General features: G+C 37.1%; 1 long non-coding RNA gene across 1 annotated transcript; it reads left to right on the forward strand.

Moving 5' to 3' along the window:
* The first annotated feature begins 6,457 nt into the window (after nt 1-6,457).
* On the forward strand, nt 6,458-21,710 carry LOC105681536. The gene is made up of 3 exons (XR_001102685.3): nt 6,458-6,776; nt 7,952-8,099; nt 20,771-21,710. It is a non-coding gene; the product is annotated as an uncharacterized LOC105681536 (long non-coding RNA).
* The last annotated feature ends 694 nt before the right edge of the window (nt 21,711-22,404 follow it).

A 22,404-nucleotide genomic window follows, 5' to 3' on the forward strand; every position in this document is an offset into this window, starting at 1 on the left:
CTTGTAGAGATGAGAATTATAGAATCTGTTTTAACCTTCTATAAAGTCTTATTCGAATGTTTGTCCATTTATGGCAAATTCAAAGGCGATACTTAGCGAATTAGTAATAGTTAGTAGGTACAAGAAATCCCAACTCAAGATTTCATTTCATTAATTATTATGTTTACAAAATTAGTCAAACTATTCAGAAAGAGAATTCTAATTTGTTATAATTTCTCATTATGACTTAAGAGTTACGGGCTATTAATTGCTATGAATAAACTCTTTGATGTCAAAGGAATGGTATAACAGGACAGTAAGACAATTTGAGTATTAAGAAGTATAGATAAATGTAATTTTGAACTCACATGGAGTTATAGAGTCAAAGAGGAATAAATCGAACCAACCATTGAATGTTAAATATTTATTTAAGCATTCGCTGGTTATCAGAAACGATTCCTTTCAAAGACAGTACCTTTGTTCACATATTCTACGTTTCTTCATGGTCTTCTGCATATTTATTATTTATTTCGAAGGTATCTCGACTTTTGCGTAGCGCAGATAACTGCACAAACGTTCTTTATGATATTTGACAGATTCTATTAAGGAACTCGTATCATCTCGTTTCGCGTCTGTCTTTGAACATGGTCTCCCCCATTTGCGTTTCCAATCGTACGATGCCAAGTCTTCTGCACGTAACTTGTATAAACTTAAAACAACGATTGTTCTAGCTTCAAGGTAATTGTAATTGGTTCGAGTCCACGTTGGCTCCGTGTGCGAGAGATAGTTTAGCATTTAGCATTCGATGGTGTCTTTTGGCGAGCAGGAGAGGAGAAAGCGGGAACCTGGAATTCATGCAATGTCGCTCAACTTAATCCGCTTGAAGGATCAAATCCTTTGATGGCGATGCGTTTAGAAGCCTCCATGGAGCACAGGAACGCCGAGACATTTTTCGTAGAAAACCAAGCGTGTCATACCCCCTTCCTATGAAATTTATTAAATTTCTAGCTGCCTCTTTTTACCTTCAATCTGTACCTTTTCGAGACTCCGTTTAAGCCATTACCTTAATCATTCCGGTTTTGAGATAATTAAATTCCTGCGGTTTATATTCTGACTCAGAATTTGGCTAATAATTTCCTCTCTGTATAATTATTTAGGAACTGGAGGAACGTGAAAATTTATTTATTGCTTGAAACTCTGTATACAAATTACCAGATATTTCTATCGATTGATTTGGAATAAAAAAGATGAAAAGTTGCGTTATGACAGTTATTATCTATAGAAGTTTCGGAAAAAGAGTTAAGAATAAGTAGAATATGGTTGAGCTCCGTTTATGCGAACTTGTTTGGGGACAAGTAGCTTAATAATTGGAGTTTATATAATAGGAATGTACTGATCCTTCTCATTTTCGTTTATACAATAGGAGTTCACGTTCAGACAAGTAGATTCAATCAGCAGGTTCCTCTCTTGTCTTGTCTAATATCTTATTAACAAATAATACTAGTAAATTGGTAACAAGTTGTAGGTTATAAACTCCTCTTTCACAGTTTCATAACTTTTTGTCGAATAGGATAATCAGATAATTTAATTCACTAATAATATTATATCAGTTGCGCAAGAGAACCCTCGTGTTATTTTAATCAGGAATCAATTAAAATTTCACTCGGACGAATTAAGTTGATGGAAAGGAAAAAAGCGACAGAGCTCCATGACGTTCCAGTAATAAAAAGAAGAAGAATAAAATCTATATGATCATCATTATCTTTTCGTGCTGGAGACCACAGGAAATTATACACATACAGAGGAATACAGAGACAGGTAGAGAAGTGTTGGAGGATTGTTAGGGATCTTGTTGAAAAGTTATTAACCGTCAGTGATTATAGCTAGGTGACAACGTGGATACGCGGTCATTAGAGTTTCTACGAACGGAAGTAACTACATCACCGTTTCTCGGTGAATCCTAAACCCGCAACGATCGACCTGGACACGTTTATGGACAGTATAATGGCAGGATCGTCAAGAGGAAATGCCACGGAATAGGATTGCGTCCCGGTGAACGCGAATATTCTGTTATAACTATGAGGAAACCCGCAGGATCCGGCTGCGGTGATCCTTGTATTATCCTCCATGCATCTCAACGTGCAAGGATAGAGACAGCAGTTCAAGGATCGTTGCGAATCCCGTAATCGCGTAACTGCATATCAGATAGGCGTCATGAACGGGTGATTTGCTATTTCGCGAATCGTCTGGACATAAAGCTCTTGATTTGGCAACCATTTTCGAAACGATTACCTTAGCGAGTGTGATTTCGCGTATCGGATCTTGCATGTCTCGTTTGGATAGTTTGCAAGATTCGGTGATAGAAAATGTATTCCGACGAAGGATTTTGCTGTGAACAATATTGTAATTTTCAAGCTTGCACTATATCTTAAATCTGAATTTCAAATTTCCTTAATTGTGGTTTTTGAAAAAGGGGTAAGAAGTTTGTTAGGTAAAGTTATTCGATAAGAAATTTATTAGAATACAAGATCTGTACGCTGTATTGGAAGTCAAGAGAAAATTATTTTATGAGAGCATCTTTCGATCTTTGAAGCATTTCAATGAAATGCGTATAACATTTTTTAAAAAATATATATATTGAAAATCGATAGAAATTTAGTGCTAAATCGAAGACAATTTAAATAGATATTTCGTTTTATACAAACGTATAACTTGTGAGATTTGAAAGCTGCTTCATTTCGCGTTTATTATTTCACGTTATAACGATCCTGAAAACTTCCGTGATTACTCTTTAAATTTTGTTTACGATTACAAGTGAAGCTGGTCTATCTTTCCTCCGATTTCTTTATTTTCCCCAGGCTGATTAATTTTCCTTTTCGATTTCGTGCTCCGCTATCTGTGAGACTAGAATGCTGGATTTGCTCTTGGGATTTCCACAAACTATAAATCCTTGCGTATAAAACGATCCGCTCGTAAAACGAACAGATGTAACGCAAAAAAAAAAAAAAGAAAGACTGAGGAGATTATTCAAATAGCGGAGAATCAATATTTCGAACCATCTAGGCATCTAGGAACGCTTCAATTTTGCTTTCGATGTTCCGGAAAAATTCTGGATATATTATAAATATTTGTTAAAAACATACTTTGTTAATACAGTGTGATATCTGTATGTATAATAGTGTATATATGTATATAATTATTATGATATTTTATATCGTGAAAATTTAACGAGAAATTGTCAGAAAAGATATAAAGATTGGATATATTGAAATGAAAATGGAGTACAAAATTTCTGCTATTTGTTTCCAGTGGAGATAATTATTTTACAAAGTTTGGTCATTGTCGTGTGATTACACTGGAAACAAATTACTCGTCCTATCTAATTTATGTCGATATCCCGTAATCTCGTTGGCTTCCACGTATTCGGTAATAAAGTTTGATAAGCCATCCATCCATCACGATGAACTGCACATAAATCATATTTCGTTCGGTTCCATGCATCGATTGAGGTCTTCTTATGTTTAAATACTTGGATGCTAGGACATATGAAAGAATTCCTATGAATTCTCTCAAACCAAATTGATTTGGTTTGCATATCATTGGATAATCTTCTCGAAGAAAACTTCTTTCTGCCGAGTATCGACCCGCTAAGCCCTATTATTATCAGGATAGTTACAACTCAAACTGTCCTTCGTTTATTCTTTTCAATGAAAATTTATGAAAAAAGATCAGGTATATTTTACCCAGTGGCGTACACGTCTGTGAATTTTTCAGAATTTTCGGCTGCAAAATCGATAAAAAAATTCAAATTCACATTGCTTGTCAAGAATTATTCTCCAATCCTAAAATTATTCTACAAATTCCAATTCTGAAATTCTACATTCTGAAATAAATTTTTTAATTGAAAAAGGAAAGGGAACAAAAGGCTTTAAGACATTGTTTTGTAGATTGGTGGACTTTCTAGTCTTACAGTTTTTATCGTTTATCGTGAATTAATTGGGATTATCGTTAGATCGTGAGCAATACTTTGCGATATTCCGCGATTGTCAAGGTATTTGCACGGCGCTCATAATTGTCCAGGATTTTGAACGGCCGATTAAACCGGACCGTTCGCAAGAGAACGCATCGAACGCCAATCACCGGCGTCAGGCATGTGTACATACCCCCGTTGCACGATGTACACATATCAATTTGCATTCAGTATAAATAAGTCGTGCGTGTGGGCGTTGTTGCCCTAAATGCGCCCATATGGATAGCTCGAATTTACCATTGCAGCGTAACGTGCAAATCAGTCGTCCGATAACAGCGGCAGCTTCCACCTGAACAATAATATTGTCCACAAAACAACTGTACCTATGATTTACGTTTATCATGCTTGGTTAATGGCACTATCATACGGAAACGATATACTCTATCTTCGTTCAATTATCACGATTCTAACGTTCATTTCTGTTACGTGAATACCACGCTATGAGAATTTATTCGCCTTGTCACGTAGAATATTCCTGAAGAATCGGATTCAAAGATCAAGAAATTCGCTTTCATTTCTTATCCCCTTTGTAGATTGTGGATTTTATAGCGATATTCGACGGAGAATTCAGGTAACAAGATGTATGCGCGTGTATCATTTCATACTATATACGAAGGAATTCTTGAAGAAGCCGAAACCTTGCGTTTTATGCATATACGACGTTTCGAGAGTTGCTGTGTGAATTTCCTTCCGGAGTGTGCGCTATTTCGAATGCACACAATGGAAATACTCAAGATACGAGTAGCTAAAGACAGTTTTAAAATTTAAATTTTCATCGAGACTGCGCCAGACACGATCACTTTTTCACGTTGCTTCTTTCTTAGAAAATTTTTAACAAATGCACCTTCTACGACAGAGAACGCTACAAGAAATAATTTAATCAGGTAATTCAATTTCTGACATCATCATATTAAATTTCTCCGTACTATATTCGCGCAAAAGTTCATGTCCATGGAAAAGCATATAGTTCATAGTTAATGCAATATGACGACAGATTCGGAAGCGCGGATAGATTTTCGTGACTTTTTCATAAGGGAACGAGGACAAATTTCGACCACCTGTCGCGTTCAGGAGGCCTAATCAGTAATCAGAACTTAGCAGATGGTCGTGTCCACCTGTCGGATTTCCTCGCGAAATGTCCGGCACATCGCTAATTAATTGTCCGCAGCTTCGATCAGCTAGGCACAATTAAATTAGGTTGCGTGCGTCACCTCTGAAATTCGACGTTAATGCGTTTAACAATTTCGCGTTCCCTTCTCCACCTAATTATGCTGTGGATTTACAAGTGCAGATTTCCCATTCCCAAAGCGCTTTTTCTAATTTTTACTTACATTGTTTTAACAGCTCTTTATGTCAATTTTGTAATATTATGTTATTTAATATTTATATTCAATATTTTCTTCCTTTTATAATTAATAAATATGATATAAGGGACGAAAGTATTCTACCTCTTTTAAATGCAAATTTTTCATTTTCCACCTTTTACAAAACTTAAATAAAGAAATTGAGAAAATGTTCCAGTAAAATGACGGCCTTTGTAAGTAAATTCCCATGCACACGTTGGAACCTTTCACCTGGAAATTGATTGCGTAAGGTTCGCCTCTCTTCTTCTGACTAACGTTCCTCCTCGTTGCGATCGTTGAATTTAGATGCGAAGTATCCTTGTTGCGCCAGCAATCGTGGCTGCTGTCATTGTCCACGATACTTCTCTTTTTCTAGATTCTTTTATGCTGTCAATGCCACTACTATAGTAAAGTTACAGTACAATGTTCTTCTTTGAAAGAGCTAAAATTGTAAAACGTATTTACCTTCGTAACTCCATTGTGATCTTATACAGTTCTTTTTTCTTTACTTCTATTGTAATTATTGCGTATACTGAATACACTGAAAAGAAAATAAATATGTAACAAAATATTTCTTTCATAATAATTAATTAAGATGCGTGTATAAGATAACGTATTGAATTATTCAGAAAGATCGTTGCGTTTCCAAAACTGTAAACATTTAAGAAATAACGAAATGTTTAATTCGAATAAATGTTACTAGTTGGACATTGTATACGAAAAAGACCTAAAATTCTTCACAAACGAAATCATGAAATTACCATAAAGTTACAAAAGTTACCATATAAAAACGCAAGTTATTTAATAAAGTTCTAATTTTATGAAATGTAGATCAAACTTAAAAAAATTTCTCTTTAAACTTTTTTACAGATTTCTTTACGAATTCATCCAACATCCCAATAATATAAAATTGAAATAATTGTATCGCCAAACAGTTTTGTTAAAAATTCGATAAAAAAGGCGAAGATTTTAACAGACTGGAAAGACAAGGTCAAGAATTTAACCGCGTAATTTAGATTGACGGGAGCATTGACCCTATATCGCCAATGATAGTACGTATTGTTGGAAAAGGTTATGTCTTGAAAGGCTGGTCCACAGCTGTCGCCAGTATCAAGCATAATGCCGCAAAGAACACGTGTGCTGGCCTACTGCGCATCCTACTCGCGCAGTTTACCAGAGACCATGGTCAGTGGCACAGCTTGTCGATCGCAAAGTAAATTTTTCTAATTATTTCAATGAATGTTGCGCGTAATCAGTGTACCGTGTTACGTAGTTTCACAGACAAAGTGCAAAGGACACGTTATTTCCTCGGTATATGTAATTTCTATTAATAGTAGCACCTTAGACAGGAAAATAGAGTCACGACGAGTGTTTAAGGTGTCAAGCGAAAGAAGAGCCTAACAACTTGAGTCAAAACAGCGCAGGTAAGCACGTAAAGCGTCTCTATATTTTAAAAAATTTTGATTTAGAACGTTATTTATTCGATATGCGGAAATAATTGTAATAATTACATACATCGTTTTAAAACTCTTATATTTGTTATTACGTATTTCAATTTTATTCTGAATACATATTAATTTTGATGAATAAAATTGAATGTAGTGTTTGGTAAAAAAAGAAGGGGAACAATGGCTGACTAGTAGACCGGTATTTTGTGAATGAATGAAAAGAGACAAACATTTCCTTCATTCATTTCGAGTTTTTCTACATTTTAGTGTCTATAAATATTCATATATGTACATTGTATGAAATGTAGCTTTAATAAATGAATTTATTTACTTCTTGTACTACTTTACTTACTTACTTGTACTTTACTTGTATTATGGATTGAAATAAATATTAGACTATTATGTTATGTTATATTAAACAGCATAATATAATAAAGTCTTGTGGACATTTTTCGCTTTCTTATCTTGCAAAAATGTACTTGTGAGTTATATCAGAAGATAAGACGATAAAAGAGATACTGTGTTCATATGATTAGTACGTGTGATTCCTTATTTGAGATAATCGTGACTCAGATTTAAATCCGCCCTATGCAGTCACCCGATATGATGAGTTTATTTCTACATTTGGATAATACTAAGATTATTTTGCAAAAAATTTATTTAATACTAAACACATTTCTATATTTTAAAAGATAATATTTGAAACATTTTAAATTACAAACATGTTTTCAATTATTTAAGATTATAATTCCACATAGAAGTTCCATTGATATAAGGGAAGTCTCAAATTATTATTTTAAGGCGCAGAATATATTTATCTGCTCCGAGTCTTTCATGAAAGCAATAATAATAACACAACCGTAGATGCACGCATGTATTGTATATTATCGCCAATATCAATGAATAGTTCACAGTTGTACGTCGTACGATTCACATCTCAGAATATCAATATATCACAGGTACAGAAATATTTCATTTTTATATCATTTTCTGTCAGTCTAAATTAGAAAAGAATTAAATTATTGCAAAGAACGGTGTATGTGTATATTACGATCAATTTAATTAGTATTAATCATTGCAAAAATATGTGTTTGAAATATTGAACTAGTTTTTTCAAGAGAAGTAAAATTAAAGGAAAATTTGTAACGTAGATCTCAAGGAACGCAATTCGTTACGAGAACACGGTGAAATGGAAGTGAAATTGTGGCGAGTATTCCACGAAACGAGTTCTCGACGATTACCTTCACTCCGCTCGATGATGTGTTTCTAATTTCCTCTTGCTCGCTTCGTCAACAAAATGTGAGTAGAACACGCCAGATAATATCATTGCAACTTTATTATGTCGTACTAGATTGCGTAACTATTGAAAAGTATTGCGTTTTATGTGAAATATCTGCGATATAATTCTTAATTCTCATCACATTATATCCTCTTTGCTTTTAAAATGAAAGTTATAGATCTCTCTAATAGTTATTTCTAATCTTACAATAATCCTTCAAATATTCGAAGATTAAGATGTAGAATATCTTAAGTTAAACGCGCTGTAATTATCTTAAAGCCGAAACAGAACGGATATGTACACAAAACGAAGAATCTTCAAATATTTAATATATAAATATATTCTGAGCAAAAGTAATAAAAGACATTGAAGTCATCCTTTCGTTAGTTGTTATTCGTCATTAGAAAGATATATTCACATTAAGCATTTACTATCGTTCCTCAAATCAACTAGGGGATTTCTCTATGTCACTTTAACTTTTATATCCAATTCTTATACCTGTACAGCTTGTTGTGCAATTATCTTAAAATCAATCTGTATTTAGTATCATGGAAATAATACCATACTCAATCCATTAAACCTATAGAATTTCTTCGATTCTATATATTCGGTTAATATAATAGAATCGTTCACAGCAACTATCCTCTAATAATATCGAGCAGTATGTGCATTTTGTTGAATCGCGTAACGTTATCGGTGCTAAATCGCGACGACGTCATGTCACCATGCCTTAAGCAATCGGAACCACCATATGTCGTCATCCTCGGCAAGCATGTTAATCGCGAATCTCTCAGTATGTACAGTAAATCTTGCCACTCGATACTTCGTCTCTAAAAGCTTGACAAACCCATTCAGTGGCCGAGTCCCGGATGCTTATACAACATCGAGCAACTGTCGTACGAAGCGAGCATCGTACGAGCATCTGCGATCGTCCAGTACATCTGACGGCAATACACACCGTCGACGACGATGATACATGCAGGTGTTGATCCCATATCCGCTTGTGAGAGCGGTTAACGCCGCCGCGAGTCACGTGTGCTTGATTTACTCTCGTCCTCGCACACGTTCTCTCGTCGAATCGCTCTGCCTCTCTCTCTCTCTCTTCCTCTCTGTGTGTTTCTCGTGGTTCCATAGGTGCTCCGTAGAATTCTGTTAAATCATGTCAGGTCGTGTTGGGCTGCTTCCTTGCATCGCCTCGTGCTCCTCGTGTCGCGTTCCTCTCCGGCTATCCAGATTCCACTCACGCTGTTGCACGATTTGTGGCACGTCACGCCTCTGTTAAATCACGTTATTTGCCATATACAATCGGATCGCTTCATCCACAGATTTACCTGATCATCGAAGAGTTTGTTAGGTATGACACATTTGTTTCTTAATCTATAATATATCTTGAATTTTTTCGCCATAATTTCAGAACAGACAGTACATATGTATTTTCTCTTTATTCAAGGTTTAAATTGAACGCGTCAATCAAAGTATGTTTCGCTGTTAACTTGTTTCCGAGAAATAGCCATTCGTTTTAGTAGATAATTAGGTTGCATGAATAAAACAATTATAAGTTATCGTCCAATCATCCTGTTACGACCGTTCGCGGAGAGACGCGGTCGCTAGGAAAACGCGTCAGCGAGAGGCGTAAATTCTCGATACGATTCTGTTAATCGACGCCGCGAAATAGTCGTTCCCCTGTTTCGACTAAGATAACACAGGTGGTTCAATGAATGTAACACTGCATTAACAGGTTAACATAAAATAATATATTTGATAATAAAACGATGAATATATTACAGAAAGTTGATACAACTTTACGATATCTCTAAATGAATTCGTTAGACTATTTGATTTTGCTCGTCAGACCATTGTATATGATCCGGCGGGCAGATAAGACGATCTGCCTGCGACACTGTAGGACCGCGAGCGACGGTTAGAAAATACAGCCTGTGGTAAGCCTCGTGGCGTAACACATCCTTTCGATAGGATAATAGATATAATTTATTGTTGTCAAGCAATTTTCAAAAAATGGCTATTTATGTCGGAGGATATTGGCTATAAAATTACCTTTCAATCATTCTTTTCATAGGGTAGCAGGTAATTTTCGCTTCAAAAACTTCCATTTCAAAAATGTTCCGAAGTCGTTGGTCAACTATTGTATATAAAATATTGTCAAAGGGATAAAATATTGTGCAGAGGGATAGAGTTATTTTGCTAAAAACCAAAGCTTCATGTGAAAAAATTCTATTACATGCTGCTGGTTTCTCTTTTTCTTTAAATATATATAATAATTTCTATATACATTTTTGGATTACTTTCAAAATTTACCAATATAATAGGATAGTTGGTTGTCGTTACAGCGCTAATGAAGTTTCGAAATGTTTCATATCACACAAATAATATATTCATAGAACGTGTTTACAAATGTTGCTATTCGTAAACTATTTAGTTATTCATAAAGATGTAGATAGGATGTGTGGAAGGTCAGTTTTCTTAAGATTGGTTAACTGAAGCTGGAACGCTCTTGATATTCGCCAATTGCATACGGTGAAAACTGAACTGAGACAAGTAATTTGCCGAGTAATTTTTAGACGCTTGAAATTGGTGGTACGTTTAATAGCCTTCTGTCAGTTCGAGGGTTAATTGGTGGTAGATTAAAGCAGTGTGTCGTAGCGTTCGGTGCAATTACACTATGGCTCGTGCAATCTTCGTAGGATTTATTAAGAAAAGGAAATAGCTTAGTTCTGAGTATATTCCTACACCCAGTATTAATTTTACTCAAACTGTATTGCGTGTGAAGAAAAGTTGCTGCTTTATATATTTTGTAACTGATATAAATAACGTGAAATAATTAATTCGAAATTGATACATTACAAACGACGGACAAATTTGATTTATAAATCATACGCTGTAATCATAACGACTGAAGATTCCATTATTATCTCTAATTTTCTTCTATTTTTCAATCAAATGTATCCCATCATCCAAGCAGATGGTGGTTTTGATTAGACGAATTCATCTGTGCAACTAAAGTTTCACTCAATAAAACGAAACTAATCAAAATCTTTTTGTACGATTCAGCTAATATTACTAATGAAATTTTGCAAGTCGCAAGTTACTACATAGTTATCAACACTAATAAATTCCCTTGCTGTTTTTGACGAAAGTGTACATAACGTTTCGTTAATTTTAAGCACGCCAGTTTGTCATGCTTACCCCTTTCTCCTTCTGGCAGTTTTCTCCGTCTCATGACTCTCGTCAGGAGACACAGAGAGAGAGAGAGAGAGAGAGAGAGAGAGAGAGAGAGAGAGAGAGAGAGAGAGAGAGAGAGAGAGAGAGAGAGAGAGAGAGAGAGAGAGAGAGAGAGAGAGAGAGAGAGAGAGAGAGAGAGAGAGAGAGAGAGAGAGAGAGAGAGAGAGAGAGAGAGAGAGAGAGAGAGAGAGAGAGAGAGAGAGAGAGAGAGAGAGAGAGAGAGAGAGAGAGAGAGAGAGAGAGAGAGAGAAATAGTAGCCTGAGCTGAGGAAGCTGAGATATTCTCTGGCGGCGAACTCCGGGCAAGTTATTTCAACTGCACGGTGAAACTGATTTCGGAATTAAACGTACGGCAGGAAAGGTCGTTGGTAAAGTTGCGTTTCGCGAACGCAGAGCGGAAAAGCGACTGCGGTGTGAACGACTGGCCTGGGAATTAGGCGTATAGCTGCAGCTGCATCCTTTCAAAGTGGCTGTTGTTAACTTCGACGAGAGTATTTGTAGTTGCCGTCACTGGTAACTTGAAGCGTTCATTGTTTTTTAATACGCCGCGCTCCGAACGCGGGATTTTCTTCGTCTCTCTTCGAGGACTCCCGTTTCTTGGCAATCGTGGGAAATTGTTGGAATAATAATATTATTTCAAACTACGCTCTTGGGCATTTAACGGTATATTACTTTGTATTAAAGTAGATTATTCAGTAGAGATTATTTTAGCTTGTAACTTCTGACGGCGACTACTTAGGTCTATTCCAGATTGAATCGTATTGTTCTTTATATTGCATTGTTATATTATTATTTCTGTTTCGTTGTTCGATGGATGTTCCTTCGTGAGTCAAATTGAAGGTCGTTAAATTTCTGACCCTAAACCATACATATAGTGACCATAGGAGCAATACATATAACTGAACTTATAAATATAACAACTTAACTTTTGAAATAACCCAGGTAAGACACACTGTGATTTGATAATCGCGTATTCACAATGGTTATAAAAAAATACTCCCACGTATCGTACCAGTGAAATTAAAATATCGAATTCTCGTTTCTACTCAACATTGCAAATGAGTTCGGAACGTATCGAAATACTCTTGGGCTTGAATTTTTCTTGTCGCGGCACATCTAGATGGCTTTTTCCTCTGGCTGATGACTCCTTAACGAGGCAAGTTTTAGCAAACGATCGATGCTGACGTATTGACACGGTCGCCTCTTCGTTATTTATTCTTCTGATTTGAATGAAGCTACCGGAAATGTTTCCATGCCGCCCTCGCAAACGCTTGGTATAACTTTAGCGTCGACTGTATAATGTCGCGGTCGGACTTACTCGACCTGTACGCTGATACTTTCGCGTAATACTCGTTGTAGAATTCGAAACTTTGTCGTTATCGATTCCACGATTTGTCTGTACATACCGCGAGCTCGACGTAGTCGTTGGAGGTCGCCGATGGAATTCTGAATTAAAATCGCATGCATCGATAGCGGGTTTCTTGTAACTTGTAAATTTAGATGGGATCTGAAGCAACTTGAGGAAAATAAAAATAAGGCTTAGCGATAAAGTTTCGAAGGATATACATAAAATTCCGGTATGATGGAAATTAAAACGTTTTACTTCTTCGCTCCAACTTTAGCTTTACGAGCGAAACTTTCAAGAAAGTTGTTTCATTTCTTGGCCAATTATGTCTTATTTTATTAAAAGCAGTTAGGATTAAGAAGAGAAATAAAACGGGACAAAAGATCGGTCTATTAAAGAGAATAGTGTTCATTAAGTCTCCATCAATCTCCATAAAGATTGAGATTTAATGGACATCCATAAAACATATTTTTATACACTACCATACGAAAGTATTTAGATACTTGTTTATTTTTGGCGAGATATAACTTGATCATAAAAGGATAACAGATAAGAGTAGTCGTTATTATTTTATTCTTTGTTAGTAAAGATAACGATATGATTTTTCATACATGTTCATTAAGTCTCCATCAATCTCCATAAAGATTGAGATTTAATGGAGATCCGTAAAACATATTTCTATACACCACTACTCCAAGGTATTTAGATATTTGTTTATTTTTTGCGAGATATAATTTGACCATAAAGTTATAGATAAAAATAATTATCATTTTATTCTCTATTATCAGAGATAACAATTAACTATTCGTGCGGCATATTAACTTCTACTAAATATATGTTCGAAATAAATATTCTATAATTTATATATGTATTCCCGGATTGGTTTCTTTGGTTAATATGATTACGTTTCATCGCTAATGAAATTTTAAAATGTTTCACATAAGACGCGCAATATTCGCATAAAATATTCTATGGTCGATGTTCAAATACTTTCGCGAGCCAGTGTGTTAAGATTCTTGCATATCTTTTTTTGCAAACTTAGGCAACCTTTTGACGATAGAAAAACACGATTGACAAAAAATCAACTTAGCTAGGAGATAGAGATAAGCGTGATTCTAAAAGGACAACCATGACGTTGAGAGTCGAGAAACCGTGGAAAATTTCGTTTTCCCCGTGTCCTCTCTCCTCCTAGCGGCAACGAAACACCGACTCGTCTCGATTTTCCACGCTGCGCCATCCGCTCGTTTTAAAACAGAATTATTCAAGAAAAATTCCCGACATCGCGTCGTTCGCCGCGGAAGATTGTTATCGTTGAAAGCCCGGCTACGTTTTATACATATTTACCACGCTAATTACACAGTACGCCGCGGAGACGAGATCCGCATTACGACGCATAAAGGATACACGAAAGGGGTTGGGGGTGGGAGGTTGAAAGAGGATTTACATTATACCCCGTTAATTTCCATCGTAAAAAAGGACGGCGAGTATTCACGGGAGGCCAGAGAACGTTGTGGCTCTGTCGGTTCTGATTATGATGGTGGGGTGAAAATGCGAGGGAAAACGAAACACAGTGAAAAGAAAAGGAATACAAAAAGGGAGAAGAAAAGGAAATAAAGAACGAAAGAAAGGAAACGTAGCTACCAGTTTAAAGAACCATTCCTGTGCCGCTTCTAAGGAGAATGTTAAGGGATATTGCGAGGGTTGTCGCGTCGAGAATCAACCTCGAAATTATACGACGCATACGCAGCAAGCTTTTTCATTCGCGCCAGCCTGTTTTACAAAGCGTGAGCTCGAACAGAAAAAAGATGATGGAGAAAGGGAGAAAGAGAGAGAGAGAATTGGGGGTGGGAAGAGTTGCCGATACACCGCGAGATACGTATGAAATATTCATGGAACCCTGTACGAGTTCACCCCTTTCGTTAGAGTGAATCGAAGGTGGGACGGGCCGGTTCCGCGTTTCAACCCATAGACAGTCTTGTTTTCGAGAGGGCATGCAAATCACGACTCGATGTCGATGCGTCGCGTCGCGCACTAAATCGAATTTCAGATAAATTCTTGGAAACCGGGGTCTCGCGACGCTTTGAGAAATACGTCATGAGAACACGCTGATGGAAATAAAATCTCGATACTTTGCTGCCGTTTTTTCACGATATACATGTATGCGCGTGTACAGGTTGTTTGTTGCTTTGTAGCCTGACTCGGTTGTGATCGTTACCTCGCGTAATTGAAGAGTTCGATTCCTGGCGGATAACGTAGCCAAGGTTTTATTTCGGTTGAAACGACGCTGTGTTGGCTGGATGGCGATGAAGTATGGTGCAGCGATGTTTTGCGCGTGCTACGGTGTCGTTTGTAAAGAGAAAAGCCCGATGTGATAGGAGGGTCGGAAAATTGGGATGGGAAAAGAGATAATCTTGGTGTAGTGGATTAATATTTCGTCTAGTAGCGATGCTGATGAAATTCTCTATCGAACGAGTGACTGTAGACCGAGTTGCAAGATCTTTCTATTCGGAAATTTCGTGAGTTTGAAGAAAATTCGAATGTGTTGCAATGATTGAGATTTTTTTGAAGAAGTTAACTCTGAGATAGAAATATTTATCTCAAGAAATAGAAAAATATCGGTCATCACTAATTTTTTACAAGATTCTATAAACAAGGAAACTGAAGAATTGTATCATTTACGATATAATGTGTAAATTATTATATTTTATTATAAAATATAATAAAATTATAAAACAAAACTTTGCAAATTCAAAGAAAAGCTTTGCTATTTTTCAATTATCTTCAGTTTTCCATCTTCTGTATGGTATGATACAACGTCTATGGTGAAATCTTGATTGAAGCCTACAACAATTCTGTGCTATTCGCTTATTCTACACGGAATATGGCTTCTTTCCGAAGAACCTCTCAATGAAACGTTGGAAATATTGATGCCATGGGCAGAGAAGCCTTTATGCATGGAAATTAAGACATGTTTGCATGTTCACGACAGACCGCACAAACATTCCTCGAGCAAACACGCTTGATACACGGCTTCTAAAGCCACCTGTGGGAGCTGGGAAACGTTTTCCCCGGATGATGAGTAAACTTCGTGTTTCATGACGGGAAGAAATGCACAGACGGGTAAAAAAAAAAGACAGCCTGTCAACGGTAACATCGCATAATTCTTTGGCTATATTCGTTCCGCGAGGAAATTAAAAGTTTACATAAAACATTGCTCCTTTGAAGTTTCCTTTTGCCGTCAAAATGTTAAAAAAGCGGAAGTCAATTATGTAAATTGACTGAGAAAAGTCAAATGTTGCGTTAACGCAACGTTGATCCTTTGTTTTAACTCTTTACAGCTTGATCAGCTTCTGACAAATTGTAAGCGCAGTCGTGTTTCACATTTTAAATGTCCGTTTCAGCTATCGGCGGCGACTATATCTGAAGGGTTAATCCAGAAAAATCACCTTTGTACGCCACGACGCACACGGCAGAACAAATTGCACGGTCATCCGGGAAGTGGAGCTTTTCCACGTTTCGTAGCGTTAATTAATTATCGCTTCACGCGACAGTGGGGCCTGATGTCCCTTCGTTGCGCGGCTGAAAAATACGATTCGCGGGTAAACGTGGTAAACCCCCATAAGCAACGGAAGAGCCGGAGTAGCGGGATAAATGGCGGAATTGCGACGGTGACCCCGGCGGATAAATGTGAACTGGCACGAGACAATGAACGTGTCTGACGGTAATCTCGGATGGAATGAGTCTGGGATTTCTTGGCGAACGAAAAAATCCGGCTGCTTTTGTTGTATGCGCCACTGCAGAGACCAGCTGACGCATGTAATTACTCGTGCACCGCGATCGAAGCGCACATACAGAGTTAGAGAAAGAAATAGGGCGGTTCTGCACCTAAACGTTTTCTACTGTTCGGTGAAAGGGGAATCGCGATCGGATGAAATGGAAATTCGACACGAGTATTTCGTCTGACTATCGTCTGCGTGTTGGAGAACCGAGCAACCTTCTTCCGTATCTGACTGATTCCGCGTTCGTTTCTTTTTGAATGGCAGAATTTCAAGTCGAGCTTCAACTCTTTGTAACTTGGCGAACTTCTGACAAGAGCGATTTTGCTAATCTGATGCTCAGAAAAGGTTTCTATACCCATTAGGAGAAAGGCATAGGGGATTTAAAGAAGCTTTTCGAGCCCTGTCAAAAAGTTTACTCTAAGGTTAAGTTCTTTGATTGACTCTCTATAACCAGATTTCTCTTTATATATAATTCCTTGTGTTTCTTTAAGATGAAAAATTCTTAGAAATTTTTATTCCTTTCCGTTCTAAACGCTTTTGACTTTTCGTATAATCTTTCTTAATCTTTTTTGAAACTACAAATTCTCCGAATTTTCTCTTCCGAACACTTCACACAAATCTTCCCGTTGCAATAATTTACAACTACGAATCACCTTGTCGAGGCTAAATTCTCCATCATTTCCCTTGTAAACCTAAATGCACCGAATTTTCTGTTGTTCCAGTGACCTATTATTCCCACAATTTGCAACCAAGGAATCACCTTATCGCGTTCGAGTTCTTTGTGTTACTTTCATCGTTCCCGAATACCACGAATCCCGAGAATTTTCTCCATCCATTCGATTTCTGATTCTATTCCACGTGCCTGGCATCAGAGAGCTTCCACCGGTGATTCGTAAGAGGCGCGGTCTTTCGTTAAATCGCGTCGAATCCATCACATTTTCGAATTCCTCCGCGTAGGCAAACGTGGATAGACCAGGCAAGGAGAGAGCCGAGGAGCGTTCTGTCGCGTAGGAAATGTCGCGGCGACGGTGCACGGCGTGGTTGTAGTAAATCGATAATGCAGCGTCGACGTGTGCCCGGCTCTTCGCATACCTGCATCCATTCTCCCAGTTTCTCAGTCACTTTCCACCATGCTGCCGTTGCTCCTGGCTTTTCGAAAGGCACCGTAAGCACCGTATCCTCGGATTCCATAGACGTTGGAAACATTCTTCGCGGAGAATGGTTGCTGAAGTATTAAAACGAAAAAAAGGAAAGGGAAGAGGGTTGGAACAGGCGGGCGAACAAGGCGGCCAACCTTTTCATAGGCTTCTTTGACTTCTCTTCGTTGCGTCTCAAAGGATTCGAGCGATGGAAGGAGACAGATAAAGCGAGGAAGTATGAAAGGAAAAGAGACTGAGAGGTTTTTGTCAATGTCTAATCTGTTATTTTTGAAATTGGCTATTTTCCGCTTCACTCTACTCATTTATTCCTTTTTTCACAGCTTCTTTTTTATTCTTGCTTCCTTAATTTCTCTCGTTTAATTGATCAATCGAAATGCTAAATGAATTTTTCTTCACTTTTTCTTGCTATTAGTTGACGACTTGTAATGGGAGATGTTGTAAGTGTCAGATATGAGAATTTTTTAATAAAAAGTGTATGTTTGTTAATTTTTAACTTGGTGCATCATTTATTACTTGAACGGATGGGTTTCTTTTAGCAGCTATTTGAATAACAAATGTTAATATGTCGTTCCACTAAGGAAATTCAAGATTGCACCCTTTCTACTGCCTGGAGACCCATGCTCTCTAATTTGTTCTACTCCAAGTCCCTTTGAACCATTTGGTTTATAAAAAAATTCAAGCCGATATCTAAGATGATTTCAGAGAAAACTGCTTGTAGTAATTTTTTGTGAGACATCCTGTATACATCCAGATAAATTACAGACGCTGTGTTTTTATCTTTTTCAATTGCAGCGATATCGAGGCTTATAATTTTATTTCTATTTCTTGCAATAATTCTAGTAACTAAAACATTGTTTTATCGCTACATTCTGCATAAAATTTACATCTTTTCTCACTAAAAAAAAAAAAAGAAAATTCTTTTTACTCGCATCGTTGCATCACTTGAACTGCTCAATTCTTTTTCGTTCGACTCAATGGAAGATTCCATTTCAAACGAAACAACGAAACACGGATGCTGAATGCATCGTCACACGTCCAACGAAGAGTTTCGTGATTGTGGCTCGATCGATACGCTGTATTGTCTCGCTGCTGAATTATTTACTGCGAAGCTTTCCGGTGGCCAGGCAACCTGCACGTTCGAGACTCTTCGGCCACTTTGTTTTAGAATATCGACAGAAAATTGGGCGATGAGGATTGGCGAATGACACACGCTGGTTGTTTTTCGTATTTTTGATCAACTGGAATACGCGGAAACTTCAATTTTTAATCGTATCGGTCCATTAATGACACGCGATATATCAGAAACGCTATTCGCCACGACAGCCGTGTGTTATTTGTTTAGTCTGGTCGTGGTGTTATTAATCATTTAGAAAGTGCATTTGTCATTGAGCATCTCGAAAGAGAGGTCCTCTATCTTTTTTTTTTTTTTTTTTGAAAAACTGATATGTAGTATTTGTTACTTTTGATTATTTATTTGTTACTCTCCTGTTATGTAGATAGTGTGAGATATTTGTAAACCATATACGATGTGACGCTGGATAAATCTTCCAAATTTTGATTTTTATAACTCACTTATGTCGATTTGTGTTTAAATACACCGGTGATTATGAAATTATTGTAAGTTATATATATTTTGTCTCCAGATATTTAGACTTTCGCGTTCGAGCATATTAAAAAATAGTAGAATTTCCATTGTAGAATAAAATGTTTCGTAAAATGTGCGATCCTCTAAGAGAGAAAGAGAGAGAGAGAGAGAGAGAGAGAGAGAGAGAGAGAGAGATTTGTATATCATTGTACAACTTTATGGACAACTTATTCGAAGATGTTTTTTAGATACTTAAATGACTTACACCATTTTCAAAATTCATATTATATCCTAGTTAGAGACTTATGATAATAGATAATAATGAATTTTATTAAGAAAGCAACCTAAAAACAAACGGATTTATTTATTTATATATTATACATATATTGTAATTTTGCATAAATAATTATTAATCGTCTTTTGCTTCGACAACAAAATTTTCGAGCATATTAAGGGCTTTAAAGTATTCATGACGAATCGGTGGAATGTAAGCTAATATATCCATTATATATTTATTTGCTTTTTTTGTCATTAGTCTCTCACTTGCATATAATGAAGGTACCTGTAAGTTATAATATAATATTGGTCCTCTTCTTTTCGATGATGATTCTAAAATATGAAATTCCGTTTCAGGATCTATTGATGTTTCATAAAATATTTTATACGTTGTATCATCATACAACGAAAATATCTAATTATATTTTTCTCATAAATATCTCACAGCTTACGCAGAAAAAACACCTGATTTACACTACTAAAATAGTATAGATAAATATGAAAGTGACATCTTCACACCGTTGCTCATTTTACAGCTGTTTAGCAAAAAGTGATAAGTCGATGGAACGTAAGACAAATGAAAATCTCGATATTTTTGATTTCTCGACTTACGCCACTTTCATAATTACCAGCACAAATGTAACCAAAATTTCTGGAGAATTGTCCATTAACAAAGACGGAACTTTCAGTAGATTATACGTACAGCAGAACTTCCATTATTCTAACATACTATTAAGAAAACGTCACTTTTTTAAAGATCATTTTAATCCGTTCTGTCATTTGCCAGAATAAAGAATTGTTCATTGAATCGAAAGCGCAGTCAAAAATTCTAAGATATCAAATGATACTATTTTAAAAATCATAGTTCCAAACAAACTTACCCCATCCAGTAGGTGTATAATATAAAAATAGTCAAAGTAACGTAAGCAATCTAAAACACACAGAACTGAGTTTTATCGAGAGAAACCACTCGTTACAGCATCGTTGCTTTCAGCAGCTCCTCGTATTTTAATTTAAAACCATTCCCAACTTCGTTCCTTATTTCCCAAAGAGAACTTCAGGTGTGCAAATATATTCGAGGCACTCGTTGCTTTCTAACCTAACCAACAAGACGACGAAACTGTAAGAGAAAAAGCGTGGAGAGAGGACGATGGTGTTCGCGTATCGATTAGCCTCTGCGCGATTTTGCCTCGCAAATTCGGCGGGGTTAAAAGAAGCGCCGCCTCTATTATTCATGCGGCGGTGCGTCATTATCTTGGGGCTATCTTAAGTGCTCGTTCTCGTAGTCAACGCTTATTGATTTTAGCTTTTAGAGTGCACCCACATTACCAAAGCTAGAGAGACGAGAAGACCTAAAAAGAAAGAGACGGAGGGACCTGAAATGAAAGAGACGGAGAGGAAAGGTTGAAGAAGAGAGGCGCGGGGGCTGGCGATAGCTCGAGAGGAGGAACGAGAGCGGAAAACGACGATGAGCTCTAATTGGATTAAAATTTCATCGACGACGGGAGACACTCGCGCACAGTTTTGCCAGCACTCGAACTTTTCGTGGGTTCTACGGAGGTTCGGCTCTCGACTTTCACGTTGGATTACGAAATAATAGCCGGTGCGGATGGTGGTTGGACTAGCAAGTGTGTCACGCGAGTAACATCCAACCGCTTTTATATATATATGTACACGTATATATTCTCTGGGAATCCGCGAGACCAGAGAAAAAGTTAATGGCTTCGAAACGAGAGCATATCGCCTGCACGCCGATCTACCGAACCTCTAATTTTTCGCTGAATTGGACAATCTGTTTAGGACTTCTCTTTCCCGACGCGACGGTCGATCGACCGCGTAACGTAATGAGGTTGTACTCGAATATCCGTGAAAATGCCACCCTCGTTCGCGTATGCCCGTTTCGCGAAAGTGAACGTGCAAGCCGTTCGACGAAATTACCAGCCACGCGAAGGGCTTGAAAAGTTGTGTTTGACAAATGATGTAGTAGGTATGATATAAGTACAGGTTATCGTAGGTAGTTGATTATCGATGTTTAGATCCTTTCGACGACTTTCTTCCCGTTCGGACATATAATTTAGGAAATATTTGCTTGTTGATGGTTGCTGGTTCTTTGTAATCGAATGTGTGTTTGATACGTGGTACTGAGCGGTGGCGGGATCTTGCGTCTACTAGTGAAATTATACAGTAGGTGAAATATATGTGAGTAATGAATAGAATTGGAGGACTATAAAGATTGGATAAGAAAAGATTCTTGATGTACACTATTTTTTTTTTAATTATAAAACGCTAGATAATCTCTTCATATAAATGTATTTCCTGTGTTATAGAATTTTCCATACATATTCTCTTTACATGAATCAGTACAAGAGTTATCTTCAAAATTTTATGATTTTTAATTTTGGACCAGCACCTGAATCTACATCACATTTCAAAATTTCTGTTTTTGCTCTCCTTACAATTTACCTCTTAAAACCTCGCATCTGAAATTGATTCACTAAGTGAATAATTCCACGCGTAGAATTTCCGAATTATTAACGCTTAAAATGTTACTATACAACACGATCATAATCCTACTTCCATAAAGACTACCCTTATGTCAATGCATTAAAATTCCCAAGCGATCATAAAAAGGAAATTCCTGGCAGAACGTTCGCTAGCATTCTTAAATTGCATTTGGACCACGTAGCTGTAGTCTTTCTACGGATCATGGTCGGACTTTTATCAGCCGTGGCACGTTTCGTGCCAAGCTATAGGCATTCTTTAAAGACATTTCGACTAACTTCACGCGGCTTTTTACCACGATCCACAGCTCGAGTCGGTGTTTTAGCCGCGTTTTACGAGCAAAATAGAACGAGGGTGTCGAGCACCATTACGCTTTCATTGGTATCCTTCATCGCTGTCGAACGCTTTCTTCCCACCCAAAAGACATATGGACTCGTA

Source organism: Bombus impatiens, unplaced genomic scaffold (genome assembly GCF_000188095.3).
Source record: "Bombus impatiens unplaced genomic scaffold, BIMP_2.2 scf_1200, whole genome shotgun sequence".
Lineage (NCBI taxonomy): Eukaryota > Metazoa > Arthropoda > Insecta > Hymenoptera > Apidae > Bombus > Bombus impatiens.